Genomic DNA, 17,999 nt, shown 5'->3' on the forward strand with positions numbered 1-17,999 from the left:
CCCCTGAGCTTAGCTTTCATAATCTACCAGACAATTGGGCCTTCTTTCATGTTTGGGGCCTTGTCTATCTGAGCTTTGCTAGTTGGCAACAGTCACATTTGATTCTCAGCTCCACCAACACATAAAGTGAAAATACTACTTCATAGAAGTGATGTATATTTTAAAGAATGACCTTCTTCATAGAGGACAATGTCAAATAATATTTATAAAAGACCTAGGACATGTAATATCCAATGAATGCTAGTTAACTTCATTTTACCCATCTCACCTAAAATGCTATCGAAAACAAAAGTGAATGTCTTCTTCTGACCCTCCCATAAAATAATCTAAACAAATGCCACTTTCAAGAATCGATGAAATCTTTTGAAACATAAGTTCCCAAATTTGACTGTTTTGTGTTTTTACATTAAGTAGACATTTGGAAACATCTGAATAAAGAATGACTTTCCTTAGTTTTTATCCATATGATTGTGCCTCTCAGATACAACACATACAACAATGATTTTAGTTAACCGTGAAAGCTTAAATGGGCTACCTATGGGAGAGACTCAGTCCATCATGCCTTTTATTTAAAACAAGACCGTGGTGTCATAGATTTACATAACAATGCTTCAGATTTTGATGTGGTGTAGAATGCATTTCACATCCCTGGCACAGACTTTTCATTTTGATTGAAAAAGCAGATTTTCTCCTGAAACGAATACTACACTATATCTTAACTAAGTTGAATTTAAATTAAAAAAAAAGACAAAGCAGATTTTCTGTGTGTATGTATGAATGTTTGTGTATATACACATGTGTGTGAGTGTTTATGTGTGTATGTGAATATGTGCGTGTGCATCTACATACACATATATGTACACACGTACATATGTGTATAATTATATACATAAGTATATATGTATATAATTCCATGCATAAGTGAGAAAAATCATGTGGCTGACATTAAGCCATCTGTATCGGAGAAAGAAGTAAAAAAGAAAGTTTAACATATTGGCCAATCTGCATAGAACACACATACACAAATGCAACCCATCTTGGAAGGCAAAAACGGTACTTTTCTGCCTCTAATGGCTTGATAATAGCCATTATCAGCAACAATGCAAATGAAAAGAAAATAAAAAGAGGCATTTTTATGCACTGCCCATTAAGAGCAGCATACATATAAACTCATGAACTTGGAAAATAAATAAACAGACTGGTTGCTAAACAAAAGCTTGATTTCATTTCCAGTCCTGTCGATGGATAGTTTGTCATTAAAAAGATAGAGCTGTTTAAGCGGTCCCAAGGGAAACACTTAAAGTGGGATAAAAAGGAATCCAGTGGAGTATGCAGACCTGAGCCAATTTTAAATAATTGCCATTCCATCGTGAATCTAAAGAGATTGTGTTGAGACATGGCCTGTCAGCCACAAGGAGCAGGGCCTTCCTTTGGAAGAGGGCCATATGCCCGAGTTGCCACATTGTGGAGCCCCACGGAGACAACCCTTAGGCAAAGATGGAGGAGTCCCTGCCTTCATTATGTAATAAAATTGTGCTTAAAGACTTGTAAGTTTTCCTTGATATTTTGCTCATAAATCTTCAGAATACTGTCTGTTACTCAAGAGGTCGTTAGGTATAGCTGCTTGCCTTAACCTCTCCAAATCATCTTAGCTCCGTAAGTTTCTCGTATATCAATCCATAAAGAGGTACTAACTTTATTTCTGGGTGCATTAACTCATTACATGACTTATATACATGAAGTATAAAGCACACAGGAGATGCTCAGTGTATGACCATTGCAGTTATTCATATTAGAAAGGCAGCTGATGCAAGAGAAACCTTATTGACTTCCGAATTAGATAGAAGTACTTAGAAATTATTGTCGTGTGTTCTTGGTTAAGGATTTAGCATCTATGAGCCTCGCTTATGAAAGCGGATGATGATACTTCGTAGGGTTTCATGACCATTGGAAGAATTAAATGAGGAAGTACTTGCAAAAGGAAAGGGGCAGGCTAAATACTCAGGGAAAATCAGCTGTTATGGTCAACCCTGCTGTTATCATTTGCATCTCAATAAACGACAGTTATTTCTGTTACTCAAAGGCAGACATCACTGGGATGGAAAATGAATGGCCCTCTCTTCTATTATTTTTGCCTTGTAGCGAAGTCATGTACTGAGTAATTTTCTTGACTTGCAGCTGACAGGGTTTTATGGGGTAATAGAGAGGAAGGAGGATGAAGAGGAAGAGGATAGACATAAAAACCCAGAGGGTGGACCTTGGGTAAGAAGGAGAGTAAGAGAGATCCAAGATGGTTCATTCAAAACCTCACTTTCATACTGCACATGGACTGTGCTGGGGGCTAGGGGTGACACAGTAAATAAACCTGGCAGCTGGCTAGTTTAGGGAGCCTAAGGTCTAGTGGAGGAGACAGAGATCTCAAGACCCTTAGAATACAAATGGCAGGTACTGGGATAGAGTAGAAACGCAGCCATGGTGGCACTTAACCCACACCTGAAGCAATAAGGAGGACTTCCTGGAGAAAAATGCATCTTGGCGGCTCCTAAATGGTTCAAAAGACTAAGGAAAAGATGGCAATTGGTCTGCCATTTATGAATTACTTTGTTTAAACTTTCTGAACTTTAGTCTGTTTTCTATAAAATATGGATACAAGAATAGAAACAGTGATGATCCTATGCATTATATATTATACATATAAAATGTGCGTTAAAATTATGTGGACATGTTTCACCGATATTTCTTGCTTATTCATTTTTTTCGGCCAATGCCAGTCTTTATTGCCAAGGAACGAGGAGCTCGGACCAGTTCCTCGCTCACTGTGGTCCTCCCTTTGTAAGCAGCATCTGTAAAATCCCATTCGTTTGCTGTACCATTTGATGACCAGAGCAAGACTTCTCCTTGGCAGATGTTTCAGAACCCCTCCCACCTCTGCTCTCTCTCACTCTCACTCTTTTCCACCCCTCCCTCTCCTACTATCCAGTCCCTCCTTAAAAGAGCTCAAGCCCTGCTGAGTGCAAGAACACATATTTAATGCTGGGTGCACACCCATTGGGGACCACTTCCCAGACCTCCGCGGCTCCCTCCATAAATGAAGTGAAGGCTTTGAAATGTTCAGTGCACTTTTCTCTGAAGTTGTAGCTGACCAGTTTCTCCTGCTGCTTCCCAAACCTTTAATTTGTCAGTAAAATTGTTCAGTTTTCTTATGACCACGCGGGGTTTTACATCCTTCTGGGGCTGCAGAAATGGAGCCCAGTGAGCGGTGCCTATTTTTACGAGAACTCCCTTGCACAACACTCTGGCTATCTCTGGAAGCTGCTTCAAAGGGAAATGGATGAGTGCTTTCCTTCAAGGGCATGTAGATACCCAGGGAATTTGAGTTTGGCTTTTTAATTCCTTGAGGACTAAGCATATATGCTGCATTTTCCTAAACAGCTGCAGCTGAGGCACAGATACCAAGAAATGCATTTTTTTTTCTCTAAATCATGGTGAAATCCCGACTTTGCCTTTTATCAGCTATATACATTGAGCAAGCTACCTGACTTCTTTCCAAGCCTCATTTTTTGCATCTATACAAATGTGACCTAAAAGGGCAGATTTGAACATGAAAATTGCCAGCACACTCCATTGGAATCACTAACATAGCTGTGGTACAATTGTCAGCACTTGCCCTTCCTTCAAGGGGAATGTAATCTAGTGAGAGTAGCTGGAAATTTGGATGGGGTTTCAGTGCCCATGTTCCCTCTTCCATTCTGGGTTCGTGGACCTAGGAGAGTATATACACAATAGCAATGATTATGGAGAAATATAGCATCAATTATATTCTTAGCTCAGATATCATTACTCTGTGGTTCCCAGTTTAGAACCTCTTAGGAAATCGTATTGGAGTGAGGGCTGCCTTTCTTTTTCCTCTTTGAATCTATAACAGTTGGGCTCCTGGAGTGGGTGTTGTATCCTCTTCCCAGATCAACTGCATGGTTGAGGTGGGCTGGTCTCGTGCCTCATTCTGGACAGTGCGCTAATAGATGCTCATTACTTTTCAGAACAGTGTGACCCCGTCCAGCAGTGAATCACGGCCACCTGAATGTCAAACAACTCCATCCTGTCTCTTGAAAAGGAGCTAAGCATGCGGTGGGTGGAGAGGGCAAGGGCATAGAGGGTAAGAGCGTTGGTCTGTCTGTTTCTCCCATCACTTGTGTGAAATGCTAAAATATGAGGTGAAGGGCACATGTGTAACACCCCCTCCTCAACCAAGCAGGGAAGACTGAAATGGATAAGCATAAGTGCAACTTGAAATGTTCCGTAGTGAAGGGATAGAAAAGGGCTGCGTTTCTATCAGCTCAATCGCAGACACTGTAAACAACATCAAGAATGAGGCAAAGAAATAGGAAACCTCAGGAATCAACCACCTCTTTGGGAGATGGCTTCGTGCGCTGCAGTTTCACATCCCTGCTCATGTGTAGGAATCCCTTTTCAGACAGCAGTCCTCAAAGACATATTCCATGTTCACTTCTCAAAAATTAAAATTTGGTCAGGCTTGCCTGAGCACCTATTATATACAGAACTATGGAAGTAGAGTGGGAAGGGTAAAACTGCCGCTGATGTAATCCTGAGCTACAGAGGACAGAGAAAGAGTTTTGTAGCCAGACGCCTGGGAGATGGTTTTTCTCCTCTCTGGTACTTGCAAGCTGAGTGTTCCTAGACAAGTTACTTCCCCTCTCTGAGCATCAGTTTCTTCACCTGCAAATTGGGGTTGTTAAAACCTACTTCTCAGGGCCAATGATATAATTTCATATAATCATCTGGCACACAGAAGTTACTAAGCAAATGTTAGTTTACTCTTCCTACTCTACCCACAGGATAAGCCTGATACTGGACACCATCCTTAGAGAAATATGAAATAGGAAATGTGAGGATAATAAATCCCAACATCTGCCTGCTGGACCTTTTATCTGTACTTGGAGACAGGGTGTTTATTGAGACAAGGTAGATTTGCAATGATACATTATTAATAGCTTGTGATACGTTCTGGGTGATGGATATCTTCCCCCCAGACATACAGCAACAGCTGCATTCTCTCTTGGGAAAAACAATAGCATCAAGCCGGAGCAGATAGCTCCCGGGGAGAAAAAGAACAAAAAACCTCCAGACTCAAATTATAGTACTTCTTGTTTTACTTCGGATTAGTAGAAGGGTTTTCCTCACCTCCCACCTCCCCAATATCATGAATCTTTTGCTTGGAATTCACAACACTTCTGTTTAGAAGTTCTTCTTGGTATAGACACGACGTTGACAGGATTTACAAAAGATCTCCCTCTTTTTGGTTGTTCTATGATAAAGCTTAAAGACCCACAGTACATCACTCTACTGTCTTCTCTGTTCTCTGTGTAATGTGGTAAGATATTTGTCCTGAGTAGAGAATGACTATCTCTGCAGCCTTTCAGGTAGAAGTGATGCCGGAAGATAAAGATGTGGAGGTATGCTGTAGAATCAGAACATTTTAAAGTTGGCTAAGAGATTGCAGAGATCCTTGATTCCCCCAGCCCCTATTTTATAGATGGGACAAAGATCAGGTGTCATGGTCAAAGTCACACAGAAAATCAGTCGAAGAAGGGAGAAGAGCATTTCTGACATCACGCAGTCATATTTATTTGGGCATGACTATCAATTAATCTTTTTTATGAATATGCAAATTTTGTATGATCTTGAGGGTGTAAGCAAGGACACATTGCTTTTCCACTCAATTGCTCTCTGATCTGTGCAGCAACCAGGGCAGACAGGATGCCTTTCACTTGTTCACGTTGGGACAGACTAATGTGACACTATACTTGGAGCCCTGCTGGCTGTGCTCTTGCCGACATCTTGGGGAATATACTTAACCTCTTTAAGCTTTGGTTTCTTCACAGGTAAAGCACTTAATCATAATAGTTTTCCCCAACCTAAGAGTTAATTTCACTTCTGAGACTCATTCAACCACTATTTATAGAGCACCTACTAAATGTCTGATAATATCAATGTGCTGTCACATATATAAAGTGGGATAAAACATTGTCCTGCAGCTTTAGGGCTTTGAGTTCTAATGCTGGCTCTGCTCTGAGCAGATTGCAGGATCCTGGTTATGTGTTTTCTGATGAACTGAGATTCTGTCAGTAGAGCAAAGAAGAGCTTATCACCTGTTGAGATGACCCTAGTAAGGGTGGTATGCCCAGTGCGCCTTGAAAAATTAAACGTCTCTGGGAGGCCTTGGCTTGGCTTTGTAGCAGATATTAATAAAAATGGGATTATTGGAGAGGGCTTCCCAGTCATATCTGTGCAACTATTAGGATTAAGGTATGCAGGTGTCTCCCTCCCTCCATTAATTTCCCTTTCTCTTTCTTCTGGTCTTCCCTCCCTTCCACTCAAACATTTGCTAATGTCTACTCTGTGGGATGCCTCCATCTAGGCACTGTAAGAACTACCAAGATGAATTGGCCTCTCTGCTCATGAAGCTCATGATCTACGTGGAAAAAGATAGGAATTTCCTAGGGAGAATTAGAGAGGTTGGGGTGGGGGGGCATGGGGAATATTAACATAATCTGAAATGTTGGCATCTTCAAAAACACGATAGGAGGGGCATCACCCTTTTTAAGACAACAATCTAAGAGAGTAGCTTATAACTGATTTGGTTGAAGTTAGATTGTGATGTTGAGGACATTTCTTATTTATGGAGGTATTTAGCTGGATGAGTAAAATTTACTTGTCCAGAAACCCATGTTTTATTTTTTAAAATTTTTTGTTTTTTTAACGTTTTATTTATTTTTGAGACAGAGAGAGCATGAACGGGGCAGGGGCAGAGAGAGAGGGAGACACAGAATCGGAAACAGGCTCCGGGCTCTGAGCCATCAGCCCAGAGCCCGACGCGGGGCTTGAACTCACGGACCGCGAGATCGTGACCTGAGCCGAAGTCCGACGCCCAACTGACTGAGCCACCCAGGCGCCCCCAGAAACCCCATGTTTTAGATAAACTCTCTTCCAAAGGGTCTGGTGTTAGATAAGCAGTTCCTGCACGTGTTGTGTGCCTGTGCATGTGTGTATATGTCGATGCATGAGGCATGGATTCATGGGGAATTACCCTTCTGTCTGGAGCCGGTTCCTAAAAACTACCCCTTTCACCTATCAGTCAGAACATGGTGCTCTCTTGTGAGGTAACATTATCAAATGTTTGCTCATGACAAGGAGAATGTCCTCTGGGAAGAATGTGTATTGAATAGTGAAGACCGTGAAGTTCACAAAGAGTTTGGTTAAAACATCCTTTGGTGTTTTGGATGATGGTCATTCTGAAGAGAACATGGTCTAACATCTCTATATGGGGAATTTGCGTCACTGGGAGGGGTCATTTAGGGCCCGGTGTCTTGCCACAGGGTCATGCATAGGGGTCTTTTCCATCTCTCTAGGAGGTGTCCTCATCCTCTGCTTCCTTCTTGCAAATCCAGAGCGCCAGCCCTCAGACTCTCCCACTTTCCCCACTTCCCAGTTGTCCATGGCCAAATCCACCACCACCTCCTTATTCTACTTCTTCCCCTGGTTAAGCTCATGGACTCTTTTTTTTTCTATATTTGTTTTTAAAGTTGCAAATCTGAAGGAAGAAGGAACTTTACTACTAATTGATTTTAACTCCTTTTCAAATATGACTTTAAAGAAAGACTCATTGCTAAGTTATTTTTATGGAATACTTATAATATTAATATTGCTAATATTTATTTAATATCCCTAATAACTCTACAAGTTAGCATTATTTTATTCCCAAATGACTGCTTAAGAAACTGAGGTACCAAAAGATGAAATGAATAGTACACAAGTAGCAAGAAGTCAAGCTTTTATAGACTTTTTGCTTATGTGCATGGGGAAATGGAGATGAATTAGCAAAACGGCAAAAGTTGGGACTTAATGAAAGTTATGGAACTCTTAAAAGATCCTCATTGAACTTTTTTGTTTTTGGTTGGTCCCTTTGGAATAAAGCTCTTCCATTCTTCTCTTCTTCATTATCTTTATGTCCCTATCCTTTACGCAAAGAAGGTCAAATTATGTCATTCTTTGGCAAAAGCTATGCTGCTAAAATTGTTTAAGAATGCATGATATAGTTAACTTCTCAAAATAGTGCAAAGTTTTGAAAATGAATCATGCTTCAAACAGTCAACAGCAGGCCAATTTGCCTGGCATTAAGTGGTTTCCTAGATGCAAAATCTACCAAATGATTTCACTTTGTTCCATCACTTATCCCTGACAGCATTTAAGAATCACAAAGGAACTGAACATTTCTTAAGGAACTCATAATGGTAGTAATCATGGTTGTCATTTTTCAACCCCCTTTATGCACCTTTATGTACTCTCTTCAGGTCTTTGTACACACTATGTTATTTGACCATGATGGCAACTCTGTGAAGTTGGGATTACTATCTCAGGCTTTCCCAATGAGGATACTAAGGCTCAGGAAGATTGTGTAATGTTTCCAAAGTAACAAAGCTGGTAATTAGCAGAGCTGAAATAAGAACAGAAGTGTCCCTGCTTTTAAAAACTACACTGATAGAAGCAGCTGAGCCAGTCTTACATTTAGTGACTATATCTTCCTGATGGAACAGGCAGATGTCATAGGATTAAGAAGACAGAGTACCTTTGATGACTTCCTAACTATAATTCAGACAAGATCTCATCATCTATCAAGGTCTTAAGGGGAGATTTTGCTTCCAAAGCCCTAGCAAGTATTGTACAACCTCAGACAACTGGGACTGTTTTCCATCATCATAAGCAAAATATTGACACAAGTTAGTACACATATGGCTCAGTCAACACTGGGTACTAACTGGACTGCACACTTTGGGATAGTTTCAAAGACCATTAGGCACACACTCACATTAGACATATAGCAATAGTATAACTGTCAGAAAATTGCCTCATTTAACACAAACAGCAAGTTACCAAGTATTTCTGGCAACAGTCGCATAGTTCTCTCTGACGTAGTCAGGATACTTTTATTTTTTGCATCCCTTTCTTCTTCTGTAAAAATAGGTATGCAGTTTAAGGAGGTCCTTGGAACATGTAGGTTTTTGGATTTTTTGTTTCATACCTTTTATCTAAAATAAGGGTTGCACTTGGGTGGCTTAGTCAGTTGAGCATCTGACTCTTGATTTAGGCTCAGGTCATGATCTCACAGTTGGTATGATCAAGCCCTGCATGGGGCTCTCTCTGTGCTGACAGCACGGAGCCTGCTTGGGATTCTCTCTCTTTCATGCTCTCTCCCCAAAAAATAAATAAATTATATATATATATATATATATATATATATATATATATATATATATATATAATTTAATATAATTAAGATAAAAATATATATATTAAATAAGATTTATTCCCCTCACAATTTTAAAATATAAAACCAGCTGTAAAATTGTGTATGGGTAAGTGTAGTTAAATTGAGGGTATGAAGAAGGAATGTTAGAGGATTCTCAAAACCTGAAATATTTATAATAGTCGTGTGCTGAGAGCTGAACACATTGTGTAAAGCATTTTGTATACATTATTTCTAATAAAAATGTGATAGAATTATATCCCCACTTTATAGTTGAGCAGACTGAGGCTTAGTGAGGCTGAGTAACTTGCTCAGATCCCCCTCTCTCAGAAGTCCACATTGGTCTGATGCTGAATGATTCCCTTTCCCCCTGGTGCACTGCAGTCCGCCCTGCAGAGCATACATGTAGCTCACATGGTATGTCACTGTCTTTTGGTGATGTGATCCAATATCAAGCACATGTTCCCTCCAGCCTGAAGAAGCTGCTCTGAGTAGATAACCCTTACATTCCAGTGAGGGGCATGAAGGAACTGCTCCTACTCTCAGAACCAGAGAAAGGGGCATGCTGGCATGCACTGGGTCCTTATACACATTAAATACATCTCAGAGCAGCTTAATACCACAAAAAGTCTCCCCATTTTACAGATGGGCAAAGTGAGGATTTTAGAGGTGGTAATGCTTCCATACGGTTCTAGGCTACATCTAATATTCTGAAGCTGCTCTGTCTGATTCCAAAGCCGGTATTCTCCCAACACCGTTCCTCACCGTTTCCTCTAAGCACTTAGTATCTTTTTGTTGTCTCAAACCAGTACAGAGTGGCTCTCCTCTGGCTAGGTAACCGTAAACTCTGAAGAGATTATTTTTGCCCTCTGGGAGGAGTCCTGTCTTGGATCTCAGATGCAGAGTTTGGTTGCAAAGCTGGATCCATGTGTGACGAAGGCAATAACACTGCTGGGAGTGGTGGGGAGCTCACTGGTCAGACGCCAGCTGGCTCAGGAGACCGTCTCTCTTCCCTTTCCTGGAGCAAGCAACGATCCGTCTGGCCATGCTTGTCTGCTGTGGTGCCCAATTCCACAGCCATTTCAAGTTTTTCCTCTCCCCAAAATGAGCATTTACACTCCCATGGATCACCCCTTTGATATTTCTAACCACGTAGCTCCAGCTCAGAAAACAAATCAGGAGTGACATTCTGTTACAGTATTTTCAGCTATAGCTCATAATTTGGTGTAAGGCTTGTCATTGTCTAAGAAACATATCCCTGTGCAGAGAACCCATTGGACACCAGAATGAAATTGACTAAATAAAAGCAGTTTCACTGAACGATTTGCAAATATCACTGCTTCTTGCCAAGCCTTTTTGGCAAAACCATCTACAGTGACTTGAGAGCTTTTCCAGCCAGAAAGAGATTTGGGTTACCTTATGCTTTCCTCTCTCATTTTTCTGATATAAATACTTTCATTAAAGCCACATAAGTCACAGACAATAGAAATGTCATTCAGGGAAACATTTGCATTTATTTTTCAGGAAACATTATTCAGTTTTTCCTTTTTACAGGGAGGGGAGGGACCTTATTTTAGAGCCCAAAGTAATATTTGCTAGAGACCGTTCTGAATTATATGTTGAAGGAGTGTTGGGGGTGGGGGGTAAGGGGCAGGAAGCTGTTACTGGAGCTGTATTTCTTAGGGGAAAATGTATCAGGTTCTCTGTCTCTCATGAGCTTAAAATTGAGGAAAGGATGACTTTGGGATAGGAAACAAGTATGGTCTGAGGGATAATTGTGAAAACCCTGGTGTAGACATCAATGGCTAACATGGATTCTAGCCCAAATCTAACCAGCAACTGGTAGCATGTTCTTATAAATTAAGTAAGTGTGTATATATACATGTTTATATTATTTATATAATATATATATTGCATGCTTATATATATTATATATATAATATATATTATATATATGGCAAAAATAAGGGGTTTTTTTGCAAAATTAAGTTTAAAGATTGATTTAAGTTTAAAGATTCCTTTTAAAAAGAAAAGGAAAAATAGGCAAAATCACAACCCACTTTGATGCTTAGACATGTGATGTAGCTTCTTTAAGCCTTAGAGTTTCGTCTATAAAATTGGGTAAAAAAAAAAAAAAAAGCAGCAACCCAAATTGATACTTATGCAATCATGTGCCAGACTCCACATGAAACTTAAGACAACATGTCATTAGCCCAATTTTCCACTTGGCAAAATCAATGCTATTCCAGTTAATCATTTTTTGAGACATATTTTAGGGGCACTTTCTAAAGGAAGATGTCATTATGAGTAGAACAAGCCCTTCCCCTTTCTTCACGGAGCTTATAGTCTAGTGACCAAGGTCACACAACCAAAATGTGAGTATCTGGACTAGGAAGCCAGGACCCCTGGACTGAAGCCTGGGTTCTTTCCAGGGTCCAGCTGCTCCCAGGATAACCCCCAGTGGATGGCTGATCTTCAAACATAATTATTAATGGCCAGTGTACTAGTTTGAATGTTAAATTAAATTATATGCTTGCACTATCAATGATGCCCAGGGTTCCTCTTAAGACTTCTAGCTGGACAATTTTTTTTTTTTCCCTGAAGATACACAGGTGAAACTAGGGCAGAGCAGCAGCCAAAAGTGTCAGTCCAACAGAGCTTCCAGAAGTTTCTGGAATAAGCAATTTGCTGAGACATGGAAGCTTTGAGCTTTTAAAGGGCTCTTAAGAGAAGATCTAAGCCAGGACAGTTTACAGAGAAGCAAGGCCCAGAAATGGAGACTGACTTAGAGAAGGTTCAACTCAACGTGAACAAAAACAGATCAAGGACATAACCAAGTGTTCTGGACTCTGGTCCATTTTTCTCTCACTCTCCGTACTGTCTCTGAGTCTGGCCCTCAAAGTGATGTGATTGCATAATAAAGAAAGGAAGGAGAAGCCAGAGTAAGAGAGGGACTCTCCCCAGATGGAGCTGCTGGTGCCTTAAAGGTATCTGCAGGGACAGTAGAAACCAAACCTGCAGAGGAATAGGACACAGGACAGTTTGGCCGGTTTTTCTTCATTCTTTGAGGTGACTTTTAAATTCGTATTCTTTTTTCCCTTTTCAAAAGCACAGTAGGACATTTTGATAGTATGATATGTACAAATATGTAATTATATAAATATATAATACATAGCAAAGCCCTAATCCCACCACTAACAGATAAGCCTGATTAACTCCCAGGGATATATCCTTCGGACATTATCTATGCATATAATTATGTTACAATAATAAGATCATACTGTTCATGTTAGCTGGTGGTTTGTCTTATGGGGTTTTTTTGTTTTGTTTTGTTTTTTGTTTTTTAACCCACATAACCATATCTCTAACCTTGTTTTGGTAAAAGTCTTTGAGTCTTGAGAGGTCAGAAAAGCCTTTCTTCCCACCTCCATCCCTGGAATATCCCTCCCCAGTCTCCTATGATGCCAGGAACTTCATTAGAGAGCCACTGTGTTAGTGTTGATGCATGGATTACCGTGTAGATACCCGCAGGACAGGCATGGCACGAGGCGCATATCAGTAATTGAAATCATAGCCCGAGCCAGCTGATTGCATCCTTCTCAGCCTGCTTCCAGAGTGGAGATTTCTGTCAGAGAAGAGAAAGGATTGGGGATGGTGAGTTGCAGGATCTGTGTCACAGGGAGGGAGGTGAGGAGCACAGAGCTCCAGACACCACTCCCCAGAAGGCCAAGCGGGGGAAGGCGAATGACTTGTAGGAAAGACTTGAGTTCAGAGATCAGAGAGGAGAGAAAACAGAAGACTGACCCTGCCAAAAGTGCTACCTTCTAGAGTGTCCTTATCCTCAGTATTAAAGTATAGTGATAATATTGCCTCCCTCCCCTCCTCCCTCCCTTTCTTCCTTCCCTCCTTCCTCCCTTCTTCCCTCCCTCCCTTCCATCCTCTTTTTCTCCCTTCCTCCCATCCTCCTTTCCTTCCTTCCTCTCTCCCTTCCCTCCTTCCTGCCTTTCTCCCCTCTTTCCATCCTCCCCTCCTTCCTTTCTTCCTTCCTGCCTCTCTTCATTCCTCCCTCCCTTTCTTCCTTTTGCTTCCCTCCCTCCTCTCTCCCCCCTTCCCTCCTTCCTCTCTCCCCCCTTCCCTCCCTCCTCTCTCCCCCTTCCCTCCCTCCACCTTCTTTTCCTTTTCTCCCCTTCCTCCCTCCTTCCTCCCTCCTTTCCTTCCTTCCTTCCTCCCTCCCTTCCATAAAATCATTCTTTTTCCAGTATTTATCCAAAGCCTGCCATGTGCCAGGCACTTCCCTGTGTGTTGAGTTGTGATGATGAGCACAACAGACATGGTCTTGCCCCCATGAAGTTGACAAACCAGTGGCAGAGTCAGGCTGTTAACACAGGGATAATTACATAATTAAATCTTGTTATAAGTGCTAAGTGTAAAGGAGGAAAATGACAGTGTTCTATAAGAGAGAATAACAGAGCAGGATGAAAATTGGTCTACAGGGTCAGGGATGGCCCACTGACACTGTGGTATTTAAAGGAAATCTGAAGAATGAATAGGAATCTGGCAGTCAAGAGACAAGGAAAAGGACCTCCAGGGGGGCAGGGGTGGGGGACAGCAGGAACAAAGGCCTGGAGGTTAGAAAGAGTAGAGTACTTTGGAAGATCAGAAAGTCTGGTCACTGTGGCTGCAGTTCCTCCCACAATTAGAGGGGTCTGCAGAGGTGAAGGCCCTTTACCATCTGCTAGGGATTTTAGATGTTCAAAGAATTTTATGCAGAAAAGTGACATTTTCATACTTATTTTTCAAATTATTCTGGCTACTCTGTGGAGAATGTTATTCAATATATTTTTAAACTTGTTTTCTTTATTACCATTCTGTAAGCAAGATAAGAAAATAAACACCCATTAAAAAAAAAAAAAAAGCCGAGACTATGAGTGTTGTCTCTCTGAGGTGAGAGGAGTCTGTGCTCATTCGAAATTTTCCTGAAGTTCTGAAAAGCTAGATCCATTCTTAGCCCAAAGCTGTATTTCTGTCTAATAATGGCTCATGGTTTTTTGAGTACTTATTATGTTATGCATTTCATTAAGAAATTTGTATTAATATCTCTTTTTGGTAATAAAAAATCCTTATAGCAACTTTATGCAGGAAATGTTATTATTCCTACTCGAGACTCACTCGAACCCCCCAAATAAACTAGAATTGGATCTTTTTGCCTGGAATCTCTACTGGTGCTGACTTTGTCGTCTAGGCCACTGCCCCAAGGGGTCTGTTGGCTATATAAGTCTCCTTCATTCCCTAAAATGGCTTACATCTGGACCAAAATTTGTATTTGGGGATACAGATCAAATTGTGGACATTTAAATACAGCTTTTCTCTTGTATTTAGAAAAAGTACTTCACTGTTGTAGGAGAAATTTTTGAGTGTCTAGAAAACGTTATCAGGATGAGGGGGAAAAAAAGGAACTCTTATCAGCTGCTTCTGACTACTGCTACCTGGGCTCTGGTGACAAGTGATGTCTTAAAAAGGGATAATGTCTGTTGGTGATTCTTACTGACAGCATCAAGATTGGCTGAGCTGAGATCTCAACCCTTGAGCTGAAGGGCCCCTCGCAGAGTGTCTGGTCCAGCCCTTTGCCTTCAGACTGGGGCAAACCTAATCAATCAACCCATCCATCAGTGTATGGGTCCCCTCTTAAGACTTGCAGGATTCCATTGTGAGGTAACATTTAAGGTCAAGAAACAATGTGAGAATGCTCTACCATTTATTCAGTTGCAAAGCAAGACATTCTTCTGAGTCCCCCAAGTACAAGAAACATAAATTTACCATTTTAAACTTTAGAATAATTAGGGAAAAAAAATATGGACTGCAAACAGTGAATTAAAAAGCAACATAAGAACTTACAGAAAGACAATTTTTAAGAAATAGCTTTTTTTTTGTGGCTCCCACAAGATCTTTTTTCTATTCATTGTGTGTGTTCATGCTGATTTAAAGATGTGCTAACTGGATTTCAAGCTGACAGATGGCCATTTCTTTTCACTTCCATAAACTTTTCCCTTTTTTGTACACATCCGGGCTGGTGGACACATTAACCATATCAGTCCTTCAGGTGCTAACTTTTATGGATAATATTTCAATTATAGTGTAATATCTACTCACTAAAGAAAATAGGGAAACTGTAGATAAGCAGAATGAAACATCTCAAAGCCCTATGTGCCAAATACAACAGATTTTGCCACTATGGGAAATTGCAATTTCTTCTTTTAAGAAACAAAAATTCAACTGGGTAAATTTGAAGATCCAATTGGCTTTATTTAATGCTTCATGAATCAGGCAGCATCCCGTGTAGCCAGTAGAAAGGAACAATGCTTCAAGGAACCTTGGAAGACTTTTGTAGGCAAAAACGGGGTGGGACAAGGAAGTTATTAGTAAAAGAAAAGAAAGGATTATTTTGGGCATGGTCACCTTCCTTTGAGGGAACTCAGGGAGTCAATCATGTCAGTTATCTCAAGAGTGCTAATAGGGAAATTCCAGATTGACAGGGAAAATTCACATTGCTACAATTAAGTCTTGGTTTGCTGTTTGGAGGCAAGTGACTCCATTTTCGCCCTGTTGCTTCTTCTTTTCATTTCTTTTAACATTTCCTTATTTTTCTTTGTAATCTTTGTTTTGTTGTTCAAATAAAATACTTGTTCATAAACTGAAATTTAGGACAGTTAAAAATAAAAGCAGCAACTGGGTTCTAAAATGCAAATAAAGCTATGATAAGTATCGATACATTTATCCTCTATGGCTGTGCATTGTTTAATGTAAGCATTAAAATACTTTATAGATAAACTTAATATTTGGCCACTTTTTTTTTTTTTTTTTTTTTTTTTACAGAGACACTATTCTATCTCATTACATTGCTTTTTTTAATGTCATTTTAATTACCTCCTGTCTTTTCATCAGGTAGATGAAACTAAGGACTATTTAACCACTCTTATTGCTGAGAGTTAAGGCAGTTTCTAAGTTTGCATCTTTATAAATAATTCTGTAATGGTGATCTTGTAATGGCAAATATGCTACACATACATTACTTTCCAAGAGAAGTTTAGCTGAAATGAGATTACCATGACAAAAAGAATAAGCATATTTATATTATGGAAAAAGTTTTCAGATTAATTTGCAAGTAGATGTTACAACTTTGTGAAAGAGTGACTCTTGTTAGACTTCCTAATAAGCACATGATATTATCATTTTTTTTAAATTTTTTAAATGTTTTTTTATTTTTGAGACAGAGAGAGACAGAGCATGAACAGGGGAGGGTCAGAGAGAGAGAGACACAGAATCTGAAACAGGCTCCAGGCTCTGAGCTGTCAGCACAGAGCCCGACGCGGGGCTCCAACTCACGGACCGCGAGATCATGACCTGAGCCGAAGTTGGCCGCCCAACCGACTGAGCCACCCAGGTGCCCCGATATTATCATTTTTAAAATAGTTTTTAGAAGGTTTAAAATGATTCACATTTCATTAACTATTTTTGATTATTAGTTGTTAAACTTTGCTTTTCTTGTGCCTCTTTACTCCCATAAATTATCTGTGTTCCTTGCCCATTTGTGTATTAGGGTCATATTGTTTACTATATCAGCTTGCTTTAAGATCTTTTTGTGCTAAAAATAATCAGCTTTTTGTCTTCTATCTCTATAGAAAAGGCTTTACTAGCCTGTTTCTTGCTTTTTAAAAAATTATTAGTAAACTTTTTTCACAATAGTTTTAGATTTACAGAAAAATTACAAAAATTGTACGGAGTTCTTGTATTCAGAAGTCCCCCCTTATGTGTGGGAGATATATTCAAAGACCCCCAGTGGGTGTCTGAAACTGCAGATGGTACAGAACCATGGATAGACTACATTTTTTCCTACACATTACATACCTTTTATAAAGTTTAATTCATAAATCCTACACATTACATACCTTTTATAAAGTTTAATTCATAAATTCATCAGAGTAAGAGATTAACAACAATAACTAGGGGCACCTGGGTGGCTCAGTGAAGCGTCCAACTTCAGCTCAGGTCATGATCTCACTGTTCGTGAGTTCGAGCCGTGTTCTGGGCTCTGAGCTGACAGCTCGGAGCCTGGAGCCTACTTCGGATTCTGTGTCTCCCTCTTTCTCTGCCCCTCCCCAACTTGTGCTCTCTCTATGTCTCTCAAAAAATAAGTAAACGTAAAAAAAAAAAAAAACCACAATAACTAATAATAAACTAAAGTTATAACAATATGCTGTAATAAAATTTATGTGAATGTGGTTTTTCTCTCAAAATATCTTACTGGACTATACTCTCCCTTCTTCTTGTGATGATATGAAATGACAAAATGCCCGTGTGATTGTGAGGTGAGCTGAATGTGTAGGCGCTGTGACGTAGTGTTAGGCTACTATTGACCTTCTGACAGTACATCACAAGGGGAGGATCATCTGCTTCTGGACTGTGGTTGACGAAGAGTAACTGAAACAGTGGAAAGTGAAGTGCAGGCGAAGGGGAACTATGGTATCCTTAAATAGGTTTTTAGCCCAATTCTAGTGTGTGGGTGTGGGCTTTGGGGGATTTCCAAGCAATTCTCTGACCTGCTGAGTATCCTCTAGTTCAGTTCAATTCTGACGCTGTCTACCCAGAGATAGCATCAGATGCTGCAAGTTAAGGG

The 17,999-nt window shown here is 40.2% G+C and overlaps 1 long non-coding RNA gene across 1 annotated transcript in view; it reads left to right on the forward strand.

The window, feature by feature from the left end:
- LOC109270828 (uncharacterized) overlaps nt 1-4,150 on the forward strand; it is a 157,499-nt gene extending 153,349 nt beyond the window's left edge. Inside the window, exon 3 of the long non-coding RNA XR_002081701.2 lies at nt 4,041-4,150. This is a non-coding gene — a long non-coding RNA (uncharacterized LOC109270828). The remainder of the gene's footprint in view (nt 1-4,040) is intronic.
- Nucleotides 4,151-17,999: the final 13,849 nt, after the last annotated feature.

This window comes from Panthera pardus, unplaced genomic scaffold (assembly GCF_024362965.1).
Source record: "Panthera pardus isolate Hobbes unplaced genomic scaffold, ASM2436296v1 HiC_scaffold_19, whole genome shotgun sequence".
In the NCBI taxonomy this organism is placed as follows: domain Eukaryota; kingdom Metazoa; phylum Chordata; class Mammalia; order Carnivora; family Felidae; genus Panthera; species Panthera pardus.